We start from the raw sequence: 14,889 nt of genomic DNA on the forward strand, positions 1-14,889 counted from the left end.
TTGTATTTTTTGGTTGAAATGCAGCTTGCCTCCTGGATTAGATAGCAGCTACTGATACCAGAGCACCTTCTCCTGCTTCATCAGCTGCACTTCAATACTGAGGCACACTGTTAGGAGAGAGGAAGTGCTGCACTGAGCCCAATCAAATAAACTCTGCAGCGACTATTGCCTTAGACCCCAGGCAATGAGCCTGGCAGAGGGGTGGCCCAGAAAGGCTGTGACCCCTCTACCGCAGAGAGGGATGCTCTCCAGAGGGGACTCTGCTGTGCAGCCCTGGGGTCTGGCGTGCATGGGGGCCCAACAGGACTGACTGCTCACAGAGGGTCTGTCTGGCCCCGGAATATTCTGCTACCTTTTCTTCTGTTTTCTGCCTTGGTGCATCCATATCTGAGCAGGTAAAATGATCTTAAAGCTGTTTTCCCAGGGTTAGACTTTGATTGCCTGAAGAATAAAACTGGGCCTCTCTTTCTGTGTAGGTTAGACTTCTACAAACCACTAATACTAGTTCAGCAAGCAGTGGAAGTAACTAAAATCCAAATCTCCATCTTTTTCTTTACCTCTCCTCCCCTCCTCATTCCCCCCACTGCAAAAAAAAAATATTCAGACAGTTCTGTTTCTACTTTCCAGATGTGAACAACTGGATTAAATTCTATGGAGAGCTTTTAAAAAATCATAACAAGTTCAATGGGTCACGGTCTTCACAGCATAAAGGCAAAAAATGCTAAAGCCTCATTTCTGAGACCAAGCAACATGGCCGCAGCAGCTGCAAGGTCACAGGGATTGAAACAGAACCATGAAAAAGAAACCACAGCCACAAGAGCGACAGCAGAAATGACTCGTAATTTTTTTCCATCATAGTGACTGGAGAACTGCATTCCTTTCTGTAAGCAAAGCTGGCTCGATTGCTATACCACCGAAACTATTTCCCCAGTTTGGGAATGAAAAGGCTTTCCCACCTCTGTGAAAAGTTTTTGATATTTGAATCAAGATCATAGAGGAGATTCAACAGAGCAAATAATGCTCTTTGAAACCTGTAAAGATTATTTATTGTGACAGCTGTTCATTTTGAAAATAAAAGTGCCTTGGATGAAAGAACCACATAGCCAACACTGGAGTTGTTACCCAGAAATATCAAAACCTGTTTTCCCTCACCAGCTTGGATTCTTTCTGCCAGTTCTGCAAAAGGTAGTGAGATGAAAAGAGATGACTCAAGCCTATACACTCAGCAGGAAAAGCCTGATCTTTCTCCCCCAACCTCTTTTCAAGAGGCTAAATAAAGCTAAGGCATGAGCAGCAGTCTTAAGGTCCAGAGTAAAGCTGCATGAACACCACAAAAGCTTTGTGAAAAGGTATTTGAAGCAGAAGCATGCCCTCACTTAGCATTTATGGTTTCGGCTTTCTGTAAACAGTCTTAATAGTAAAATTGCTGATTTTGCCAACGCAGACCTTTGAAAAATATTAGATCTCTTTACCTGACTAACTAAAATAATGCTATGTATTTTGGGTAAACTATCACATATGATCGAGTCTAAATGCGATTTTTTTCAAGTAAAAATGAGTTGATTTACTAAAATCTACATAGCAATGTGTTCAATTGTTCTGCTTTTAATACAGCCTCCGGGACTTAAGAACAAGGAAGGCATTTCCTAAATCCCTTTAGTGTACTGGACTGAATAAAGGTAAGAAATGCAGAAAGCATCATTAAGTAACCGGTTCTTTTTAAAATTATTTTGTTCCTTAAGGAACTTTTTTAAAATTCATATGAAAACATAAAGGTATACAAAGGTACCGAAAGTGGTATTTTCTAATAAGATACTAAATTCAACTGGAAGAACAAATCACACTGGCTTAGAGTAGCATTTTGCTGTATATAAACTTGCATTCAATGCACAAAGAAACAAAGGTTTCTTCAATGTACAAGTATACTTGCTGTTTCTGTAGAGAAATTCTGTAATTACATACACCTAATATGTTTATTATTACTAGCATTAAGACTTTAATGTAAAAAATTTACACTTCCCATCAATAATTAATCCTGTTGAGAAGATAGATAATAGCAACACTATTTCATACTGGGGCTTAAATTTTTTAAGGCGGCTGCAGGGAGAAATAACTGTAATCACTTTAACTTATTCTTTCGATGAAGCTTTTCCTTCAGAGGCTTGCTGCGTGAAGCGCCTTAGCGCTTTGCCACCTCTGGCACGCCCACCCCACAAGAGGCTCTGTACAAACTCAGCACTGGTGAGGGTGGTGAGAGAGACAGGTACAGGTCAGACGTGAGCAGGTAGATCCTGAGAGCAGCATCACCACTCTTCGGGAAAAGGGCGAGGGAAAAGCCCATCCCACCACACTAAGGGGTGGGCTAGGCCAGCATGGTGCAACTGAGGGAAACTTGCACTGAACCCAGAAGACCTGGGTGGATAAACTGAGTCCAGGACCTTGCTAGGCTTTTTATCACTGTGTGAGACTTTCTTTCTGCTTTTAGCTCTACATCTTTTTAAATACCAGCACAGTGGTGGAAAGCAGGCAAAACTCTCTGGCTTTTACTAACCCAGAGGGTGGTCATTGCGCATCAGTACCCATTTGAGGAAACAGTTCTTCTCTGTTCAAGGTAGCAAGTAGGAGCTTTACTGTGTAAATTCTATCCTTGGTGACTGATTGTGAATTTAAAATGCTGAAGGCTTTCTTATTCTTTCTCTAGGACGCAGAAATCATCTACCGAGCTTTTAAATTCTTAAATTGTAATTCAAGTTTTAAGCTAGTTAGCCACATCTCAGGCCAGATCTGTACATGGGCCACAATTCCCTGCCAGACTCCCTGGTATTTTATGTCTCTGTCATGATCTAAGGATTCATTATCACATTTTAAAAACTGCATTTCTAAAATACCGTATACCTAGTCATTCTGCTATATGTTTAACCCCATTAGCATGCTCATTGCTCAGAAATCTGTGATCATGTAAAACTGGCAACAGCTGGTTTACAGAAAATCAATACCAACGCTACTGAATGAAGATGATTCACTGCCCACAACAGTTTTATTTTCAGAAGCGTTTGATTCTTGATTAACGTGTTCTCACTATGCATCATTCATGCTTAAATATTAAGATGTTCAAAGTTCTCCAGGATACAAGGTCAGGAAAAGCGACATGAGGCAATGTGATATGCTTGCTGAGCCTCAAGCAAGCGATGGAAATGAAGCGATGCCTAAGATTTATTCACATTTTCATGGTAACAAATGAGAACTGCATCTATTAGCTGGCAGGTGATTTAAGTGGAGACAGATAGCTATGGGGCAAAGTGGAGCATCCTACTGCAAAGGGTTGCATAATGCTCTTCCAGCATAAGAGTTCAGTCTTTAATCTTCTCTGGCTAAATCTGGCTTATTTTTTAAAAACTCAGCCAAGCAATATGATAATGAGATGTGAAAGGAACCCCTTTTTAATTGTAAGAGTTGTACAGTGTTAAATTTCTTGGATTTACTACTCCAGATAAGAAGGGAACCTAAGTATAATCCAATGGCATCAATGCAAGAGCAACAACTTTAGTGCTTAGCCCATCATTCACTGAAACTGGAGGCAAAAGACACTTGATAATTCTTTAATTCTTAATGGAAATCAAACTGAGATTTAGGGAAATATATCCTCCATGCAGAGTCAGTCCCAAATAATATCAAGAGCATGACAAAAAAATAATACTTTACTAGCAGAAAGCTTGCTTGTAACACAAAAAATCAGTACCTGCAGAACATTGTTTAGAGATTTCTGAACAATCGGTTTTGATTTAAAACTATGCTTAAATGTCAATTATGTGTGAGATACATAGTTAGTGTTTCACACTCAGGCAAGAATTTAATGTCTTAAAATTTTACAGAATTCAACCTGTAAAAGGAACATCTATAGTTTTGTGTAAAGGTGACAGCCAGTCTTCCATTATCACTTTTGTCTTCCTTCAACTTTAGTAGGGTGTATACTGAGAAGGATACAACCATGCAGAAAATTATACTGGTCTGCCATTGTGATTTACTTTCTAAATTTGTGATTTATCTTCTAAAGACTGTACTTTCAGGAGTGCCTTCACAACTAATGTATCACCTGGGATTTAATTCAGGTGTAGCGCTAGCAAGCAAATACCACAGGCACCGGTTCAAGTATAAGTTTAGGGTCAAATTTCAATTTGATGAAGACACTGATCTTTAAATCAGCCTCATGCAAAGCCACTGGGAGAGCAGGAGAAGGTTTATTAGTTCACTGCAAGAAATCAGTATTACTCTGGCATTGTTTCCGCGCTAGTACCTTGTTTCACTAACCGGCATGCTCTTGAACCACATACTACAAAGCTTTTCTTTACAGTTATGCTTTTCCCTTTTTGCATTAACTTTTCACCTGCTTTCTGCATATGACAGCAGTAGAGTTAAGCAAAAATGTTCTTTCATTTTAGTACTTTTATTAAGAGAATGGAAAAATGTCATATGGGACTGTGAACATTTGTGGTTAGGCTCTGGCAGATGTTTTAAGATCTTAGACCAAAGAACTTATAGCAAGGTCATTAAAGGAACTAACAATTTTAAAGCAACTTGCTTCCATAGGTTTGATGCAGGAAAACTTTTATGACAATGTTAGAAAGTTAACCTTTCTTGGCTCTCTTCATCTTCAGCAGAAAGTTCTGACTACAGATCAATGAAGATCAAGCTTACATTAAGCCGACCAGCAGCAAGGTATAGATTGAATCAGTAGCACAAAGAGAGGCTACTCTTATTTGCAGCTCTATGAGGAGTCAACTGGAATCTTTCTTTTGACTCTTGATTGCTCTGACAGTTAAAGGCTACTTATCACTTTCTTGACAAAACGCTTCAAGACTAACAATACATTAAAACTTTAGCAAGTGCTTAGCATCCATAAATTCACAAGCTGAAATAATATTGAGCAAGTATTTGGTGACCATTTAATTTTCTTTGCTATATAAGTAATTATTTTTACAGACTTTCTTATAACTCAAAACATACATATCAGTGTCTTGAGGTACTGCAGTCTGAATTAGAGTTCTCTAACTAATAGTGTTGCTATTCAGTGCTTAAGCTGAAGTTGTGGTTCATCAAAGGCTAACCTCTAATGACAAGATCCTCAAGTTGAGTATGGACTAGATGGTAAGAATCAAACTTCAGGTTTATTTCAAGAGCATTAATCTCAGATATGTCTTTCCTCATAAGGTGACACACCAGTTTGTTATAGAGGAGGAGACCTGATTGTACCCATCTTAAACAAAAAACTTCTTCCCTGAAACAAAATGGTGTCTAATAGCTACTGTTAAAGGCAAGCACATGCTTTAAAGCAATGCCAAAAATGTCAGAAAAATTTTGAGTTTCCACTAGAGTTAATTTGCTTTAAAAAAAATTGCTGTCATGATTGCCTTGAATTTAGAGTTATGCACTAACAACATAACTACCACCAGTAGACTCATGAATGTCAAGTGGAATGAAAAGATCTTTTAATAAGAGTATTTTGGATAAGTCCTTTTCTTCAGGCAGAGTCACTCTCCTCACTTAGCTTTCCAGCAAGAGCAAAATGTCCTTCTTGCTTTAACCTTGGGCTATTTTCCCTGTACTCAACAGACAGCTGGATTGCAGTGCTGAAGAAAGGGAAGGAAAGGATCTGTTGGCAACAACTATAATTTATCAAAACAGTGAGAAGAACTCCCTTTGGGTGAAATGGAAGGTAGCCATCAGCACCAAGCTAAACTCCCAGATCTGCAACTACACTTTAGCACCAAGTACAAAGGAGATGGTTTGTACTTCCTATCAACAGTTAAGCAGAAGAAAAGGAGGAAAAATGACAAGCATATCTCTTAGCAAACACAATATGATCACAGTCCTACAAAGTGTCTGGGTGGAAAGCTGAAACTGAGAGAATTTGACGTGAGTAAGAAAATTCAGACACTGCTTCTGTTCCAGCTTTTCCAGCTCTTCAGTTATATTTCCTTTCCTTTTCCTTACTTTTCATTCATTGCCAGTTTTTGGTTGCTGGTCAAAAGTAGTTTCCTTTTTTGTTTAACAAAATAATAAGAAAAAAGGTTGAGCAGAAATTTTCCCAAGTATTTCAACAAATTATGCAGAGCTCTAGTCATTTACAGGCTGATGGTCAAGTAGGTATAACTAGTCTTCTCTCATATGTTCATCCTTTCATTTCCATGCATCCTTGCTGTAAACTACCAATCCAAGTAAATAATAAATGAATGCACTTGCCATTAGGAAGAATAAATGGAATTATCTTGAACTATGGAAACTGCAGAATGGATAAGTAAAAAGCAACACTATGTTAATATTTTGTGTCCTTAATTTTGTCATCTATAACGAGATGGTAAGCTTTGGAAACTTTAAAAAAATGGAAGGAATGAGAAGCACTGTGGGAACTATGATATATTTTGCTATTGAGAAGCAGCTACCTTACTGAAGTAAATTTACTTTCTTCAGGAGAAAGTATACAGATACACTTGGTAGAAACAGAATTCTTCTTAAATTCAAAGAATGGACAAAATTTAGATCCCAACCTGAAAATCTCAAATATGGTAATTTTAAACTTGATTCATGACAGAGTTAGAATCTTCTGTTCTTTGGACCTCTGTGCATCTCAGCTAGCACCCTTCTGCCCCTAACACTTGGATAATTACAGCTTGCTCATTGGAGGAATCACCCTTTCTGTGTGTGAAGAGGCCTGGGCACCTTGGGAAACCTGCTCTGTGTTCACAGTTTTTAGGGTCACTGCTCTACAAACAATAAACTCCAACTGCAAAGCAGACACAGAACCAGAGCTCTAGACCAATGTGTTGATTCTATTTATGTGATAATAATATATATCCATAGAAATGGGAATCATAGAAAAATACCTCTACATCTCTACATTTTCCATGTCTCTCTTTTTTTCTTCCACCCTTAACATCAGCCAGCCCAGTCATTCGTTCCTCATTCAGTATTACTTCCAGAGCTGGGTTTCATAGGCAAGAAGGGCTTTTTTTTTTTTTTTTTTTTTTTTTTTTTAGCTAGATACGTGCCAAATCAATCAAGAACTCTCAAGACTGTAGAGAACTCTTTTTACCAAAATACCAAAGAGTCAAGGTTTTCGTATTTGACATTAGGAAAGTTAGTAAACTTTCTCTTGGTCTGAGATCTTACATGTTCCAGTTACTTACAATGTAGGAGGATGCCATATACTAGTAGATAATATCATATAAGATAATATCTTTGAAATAAAATCAGCTGATATAAGGTATTCAGCATTTCTGTGGACACTTGTGCAACAAACCAGAATTTCCTAAAATTAAGACAAATGCAACTGGGATTTGCTACAGCTGGACAATCTGATGGGGATCCTTTTATGATGAGCATATGACAAATTTATTTAATGTGGCAATAAATCCAGGAATTAGTGGAGAACATTACCACCATGACATCAGGAAATATGTCATATCACAGCCATGAATAACATGCCCACAATCTGGAGTGGATGAATTTACCATTACAGTTTAGACTTCTTTTACAAAAACAAACCCCCAAAAACAAAACAAAACAAAATATTCATCCCAGATAACTGAAAAGGGAAGGAATAATGTCTTCATCTCCCTAGCTATATCCCAATTTCACTGTGAAGTTCATGCAGTTTCCCATCCATTCTTGGTACTAAAACCCCACCAATTCTTTTTATTTCTCCCACTCTATCTCTTTCTTATTGCCCTTTTAACTTTGCTAATAGGCTGTAATTACCCAGGTGAATTCTAATCTTGCAAAACATAACCATGGTGTGGTTGCAAACCAAAAGCAATACTAAATAAATGGAAATGAAACATTTACCACCCACTAACTGATAAAGAATAATAGGTCTTTGCTTACGGTAGTCAATCTTCTGATTTACAACCCCCACAAACAATCTTGTTAGGGGATTTTTGTTGGTTGTTTTTTGGTTGGGGTTTGTTGTTTTTTTATTATTTCCTGTTATTCTTTTGCTGTCCCAATCTGTAAATCTAGCTCTTAAGAACAAATGGTAAAATCTGAGAGCAAAGAGCTTCCTGTAGAATGTCTTTTCTATGCCTATCCTTTATGCCAAGAACATTTAAAAGCACAAAATAGAGCATCTACAAAAATCTTTTTCTTATTTAAAAAATTATATGGAATGATGTTAGCTGAAACTTGGCCAGAATAAATAATTGATCCTGTGACTGTTTATGTTTTCTGTTCATGATATGCAAACTAAATAAAAATTTAAAAATAATCCTTTTGTTGATACCATACAAATAATAAAACTCAGCTTGTATTTTAAAATTACCATACATTTTGGTGGGAAAAGTTTCTGATTCTTAACGAGGAACAATCCAGTTTTATATTTTTTATATAACTATCTGTTCTGGTTTCAGCTGGGATAGAGTTAATTTTCTTCTAGTAGCTGGTATAGTGTTATGTCTTGGATTCAGTATGAGAAGAAAGTTGATAACACACTGATGTTTTCAGTTTTTGCCAAGTAGTGTTTAGACTAAGTCAAGGATTTTTCAGTTTCTCATGCCCAGCCAGCAAGAAGGCTGGAGGGACACAAGAAGTTGGGAGGGGACACAGCCAGGGCAGCTGACCCAAACTGGCCAAAGGGGTATTCCATACCATGTGATATCACGCCCAGTATATAAACTGGGGGGAGTTGGCCAGGGGGGTGGATCGCAGCTTGGGAACTAACTGGGCATCAGTTGGTGAGTGGTGAGCAATTGCATTGTGTATGGCATGTTTTGTATATTCCAATTCTTTTTTATTATTATTATTGTCATTTTATTATTGTTGTTATTATTATCATCATTAATTTCTTCCTTTCTGTTCTATTAAACTGTTCTTATCTCAACCCATGAGTTTTACTTTTTTCCTTCTGATTCTGTCCCCCACCCCACTGGGGGGGGGGGAGGGGGGGGCGGCAGAGTGAGTGAGCAGCTACGTGGTGCTTAGTTGCTGGCTGGGGTTAAACCACAACACCACCTGATGAGTTTCATTCTGAAAGATGTTCTGAAAAGTTAGACTTCAGGAATTTCCATCATCCTCCAGTGCAGACAGTGTTATTACCAAAAGCTGCAGGTGAATACCATTATGCACATTCAGATGGACTCACTATACAATCAGAAAAGAAATTTAAACATAGTAGGGAAAAAACCTGCACATTTAAAGATTCGTATACACACACAAAATCACTCATCAGTACTGTTGGTTTCCAGCTATTTTCTAACTTCAGGATGCTGAGTTTGGGGGAAAAACTCATTTCAGGAATAGGATGATAGAGTCACAATCATATGACATCTACAGTGTCTCTGCCAGCCCCTGGACTTTTCAATGCAATTCTGTAGCTTGGCATTGCAATATCAAAGCGTGACTTCACATGGGATCTCAGAAAGTATTTTGTAAGTACAGCCTGTATCTCAACTTTTTATAGGCAGAAGTTTAAAGAGGAGAGAACTTTAAAGTTATAAACAAGCAAACTCCAATTGTTTATGGCCTGCAGTCCTATGGATTTAATAATTTTTTAGAAACCATTTATGATTATCAGTTGACACAATCTCTTGATTTTTGACTGCTGTACAGATAGTTTCCTCCTAAATGGGAGAGGTCAGGCTATCCTCAACTACAGCTGCTACAGTTACCCCACAGACTTTATAACTTCTCATCTGGAAATCAGGCTGCCTTCATTTCTAGTAGACCTTAAAGCAGTGCCGCCTGCAGGCCTTATTCCCAGGTATGAAGCACTAGCAGAAATACCAGATTAAGCACTACTCCATGACCGCCCACTTATTTCCACTGCTGTACAGTGGTTAACTGCGGCTAACTGCAACTCAGTTGTGCTAACCAGCCGGGTCTGAGACTGCACTATGAACCAGATGAGTAACTTGAAAACAGAATTTATTAAATAATGCCTATTAAATCCTGTTTATGTTTTTTCACCCTGAGGTGTTTTACTGCACAACTCTACAAATGATTGTGTTGACACTGCTGAAGAGGTAGCAACACAGAGAGGGTTGGGGATAGTGACGAGGTAATAGGTATTGCCCAAACTAGTATTGCATCTAACACTTCTGATCGACAAAATGTGTGTGATTACCTCTCCGGAGAAGTAACTGGATAGATAAGTACTGGAATGGCAGAAGATGAAGTCAAATCTGTGAGGAGGAAGATATAAAGGCAAGGGCATTTGCAAAGAAAAAACAGGAGAGGAAGGAAGAACAAATGAGAGACACAAGATTAAATCCTTTCTCCTTTTGTGGCAAGACCACATCCTTAGTACACATGTGTATCATCCTAATACATAAGAAGTCATAATAGCATCAATAGATTTACAGAATTAAAGTGAGACACATGCTTAAGAACCCTCTTGAAACAAAAGTCATAGTTAGCACCTATGTTTAGAAAATGCAGCATAATGCTACACTCCTTTTTCTTCCTAAACTACTTCCTAAGGAAATTACACAGGCATTTTACATTAAATGTGTTTACTTCTTAAAGAATCAATACTTGAAGGTACAATATAAAAATCATAGTTCCTGCTTTGAGGAGTACTTTTCTTAGAAAAAGCAGGAGACACAATGTATGCACCAGTTTTTCTGTAGTAAGGGTAGATTCCTCCATTAGTCTATTCTCTGTGCTGTAATGTATTATTAAACACTTAAAGGTATTGCTGATGGAATGTACTACAATAATAGCATAGCTGGAAAAGAGTTCTACTTCTTTTTCAGGATAATTTATTCCACATTGGGCCAACTGGAAAGCTTTTCAACTGTCAGCACCATTAGCTCTTTTCTGTTGAGGCAAAAGCAAGAGTATTGGATGTGTATTGATTTGATGTCTTTGATGTTATTTTGAGACTGTACAAGATTTGGGAGTTGGAGAGAATTAGATATGTGGGAGTACCAGGAAAAAAAAGAAAGAAAGAAAAAAAAAAACACCCCCAAAAAACCCAATACAGAAAACTTATCCAGGCTCTGAAAGCAATTTGATCTGTGATTTCTTATCAGCACTTTGATTTCATTCTTTATATTATTTATATATCTGGATGAAAAGCCCATTGCTGCTGAGAAAAAACAAACCAAACCAAACCAAAAACAAACACCAAATGAATGAGAACCTAATATCATTTATATTTTATTCATATTTATTTGATATGTGGCCTCTTGTATATTGAGGTCTTAGGTTTACATCACAGAGGTAATCAGTGTTACAATTTACTTGCAAAGAATATTCTTGAAGGCTTTCTCCAATATAGATTTTGGCCGTGGTTGCTTCATACACATTATGATCCTGAAGTGTTTAATTACTAATATGTCTAGGCTCAGTCAACAGCCTGTTGTGGGGCGCATGCATTAATCTCATCTAAATGTATATATGAAGTATTTTTGACAGTCTATAGGAGACCAATTACAAGTCTTAGAGGATGGAGGCACTTTGCACTGAAACGTACACACTTTATAAAGAAATTATACTGTTAAATAATGACACTTTGAGGAGTTTACTCTTAACCTAAATTATTTTGTGGATCTATTTTATAACACATCCACACAAACAGCTGTAACCGTAACTGAGATGATGGCAAAGTGAAAGCCCTGTCTGAATGGTTCTGGTAACCAAAGCCTCTCACATCAGTGAAACATCTTTTTGGTTTGATCTGTCCCCAAGTAGATTGTAATGGTGGGGTTTCCTTTCACTTTGTTACCCATCAGAATGAAATTTTTAAATTATATTGTTTAGTATGTATGAACTGATAATGTATTTCTATCCATATTTTATATTACAGTGGATTACCATAATTTCCTAGCAAGCAGTTAGCATCAAGATATTCCTCAGCCAGGATGGAGTGAGTCTACAAAGGTAAGTTTCCAAATACCTTGAGATGTTCCCTGCTCCCCATAATTTTCCTTCTCTGCCAGCATAGAAGCAGTTACAGACCTGCTTGAGACCAGGTTTTTCCAAGGCAGAAAATGGAGAAATATTACAGGAGAGACATATGCCTGATTCCTAAAATCTCAAGGGAGTTTGCAGTAGACTAAATCCTTATTTAGAGAAATAATTCTGATTCATGAGACTATTGATACAGTGTCAGGAAAGACAAGTTATTATAATAAATATTCATCAATAGTTCTCTCACAATTTTCTCTTTAAAAAGTGACATCACTGTCATCACATGCTTTTATTTGATCACTAGTGCAGAATCTGGTCCATATTAGGAAGACAAAATTTTCTTATTGGCAGAGAAATGAGCTGTCAGGAAATTCTTAGCCCTATCATAAACGATATCTTGTTTTGTGCATCTTTAAAGTGAAGCAAGAAGTTCAGAGTTTTGGTAGATGAAAGACAGCATACTCAGCACTTCACATTGAGGACCTAGCATACAAGACAGACATTAAAAATTTAGCCTGAAATAGGAACATGAATTTCACAAAAATATTCCTGGTACATTTTTCCCAAACATTAGGGATATCAGATTTTGCAAACCAGTCAAAACTAGATTGCTTTGTTTATTTAACTTTCAGGAGTGCTTACTAAATATATCCTATAGAGTTGAATTTATCTCTATACCTGCTTTCTTGAAGAGTCAGCTTTCTAAGTCACATTTAACTTTTCTGTCCATTTTACAGTAAATGGCCTTGACTGCTGCCATTCAAAACAATAAATTCATACATAGACTTTTAGATGAGCTTCAGAACTGTCAGACAATATTGTGCAGCTTTACACAATTTAAGCGTTTTGCTGGAAGAGTCAGAAAGGAAAGCTCTGCATCTTTCATGCCACTTCCATAAGGGTTTGAGAGACATAAAGACCTCATAAGTGAGAAAGTCGTAGCTGGATAGTAACCATGCAGGGTGACATTCTTCTAACCTGATTGCCCATTAAACCTACTTATTCATCTATTTTACATATCTCAACCCCTATAGGCATGAGATGGGATGTGAGCCAAAGCCCACTGATCTCAATAGGTGCATGTCATTCGCTGAAATGGTTTTGGACAAGACTCAGAATAAGCAACTATTCGCTTTTTTACTGATGTTGCTTGCAGGTTCAAATGCAGAAAGCCAAATTAGATTACCAGTTTTGAAAAGATGGTCCTGTAGGACTATAGTTCTAATTTACTTTTTTTTCAAACAGGTATTTGTTAAGCACCTATTTTATACTGTAAGCTTACATTTCCACAATTAAGAAACACAGACCTATGTGAGATTACAACTCTACGATGTCATAACATGCACATGGGACCTGAAAAACAAATATAAGGGTAATGGAGCATGCATCAAAGGGAGCTATGTCATTGATATAAACAGTTTCACCATGGTTCCTACTTTTAATCTAAAGTTAATCTTAAAGCACAACAGAAGAATGAAAGCGCATGTCATTGAACAGCAATGGCTAGGAAACAGGACTATTCTTTGGGATAAACTTGCTGCAGAAGATAGTACTGGTTTAAATCCCACTACAAACCTACAGCAATTTTTATTAATTACTAAATTTAAAATCTTACTGATAGTTCATATCCATGTGATAAAATATGCATTGATAGTGTTATACTTTGGTATCACAATCTTAAACAGCATGCTCTAATAAACAAGATATTTTGAAAATATTATCCAGTTCTATTATTACTTCTAGTATGTAAACATGCTGAGGACTTTTTCATATATTGCCTCAGAATTTAAACTACAGTCAATCAACGGAATCCATTTTATACATTCAATAATGTGTGATTTGCGCCACCGGTACTTTGATAGAATTGCACTGGATCAGATACATCTCCCTCAATAAAAAAAGAACACTTAGATAAATCTGATTATAGAAACTATGTCAAGATCAGCCAGTGGCATTGCAAAAACCAGAAACCTCTGAGTACTTTGGTCTTCCAAATGGTTCTTCCCTAAAGCAAATGGACTTACACAGATTTAATAAACTGTTTGTTTCATCACACTGCCAATAATAATGTATTCCCATGTACAGAAATAGGTTCTTAAAAGTATGTTATAAAATGCTCCAACTTTTCATCCTAATCAAAGATGTATTTAAAAAAAATAAGTGAAACAACCATTTATTAAATTATTGCTAAATTTTTAGATAAATCCCAGTGAGGCGTTGGGTAGATGTTTGGTAGAACTGAATACCAGTGTGAAATAGAAAGGAAACTCCCTATGAGTGGGAAACTGGATGAATGTCAATATTGGTGCATGAGCTGGCAAGCTCTCTTGAACAACTGAACAAATTTCAGTAGTTCTCCTGGTAGTTCTGTAAACAACTAAACAACAATTAGCTACACATATCTGAAAAAAGAAAAGAATGTATTTTTCAAAGTTAAAGATCACATGGACGAGTTGATGGCTTTCTGACAGAGGATTACTAGCAACCAACAAAACTAATTTCTGGTATATGCTTGAAGGCAGTTTCATCATGTTTATTAATCTTGTAAACTTAAAAAAAAAAATCAAAGCAAGAAATAATTTTGTACTTGGGGAGGGCATTTTTCTGACCGTTTATAAGCAAATGAAGTCATTATGCAAATGCACAACCACGTTTGGCACAAGGAATTTACTAGAGTAGAAATACTCATTAGCATATCGTGTTGTGCAATTTATTTTCTAATGCATGTTTCTGCTTATTATTAATAAACAAATCAAAAGTTAATAATAAATAAATAAAAAGTTCTGTTTTGTGAAAGTCTTGCAGCTGGCCCTTCATAAATCTAAAATGCCAATAGCTATCAAGTATTGCAGATACGCCTTAGTGAGAACATTCCAACTGTTTTGGTCATACTGTAATTTTTGTTTCAGAAATATGGTTTTAATAGGGTTTTACTAGGAAAAACTTTGAGTGGTAATGCTTGAATTTTAAACTCCAACTTCAAAT

The sequence above is a fragment of the Accipiter gentilis genome, chromosome 3, assembly GCF_929443795.1.
Source record: "Accipiter gentilis chromosome 3, bAccGen1.1, whole genome shotgun sequence".
Taxonomy (NCBI): domain Eukaryota; kingdom Metazoa; phylum Chordata; class Aves; order Accipitriformes; family Accipitridae; genus Astur; species Astur gentilis.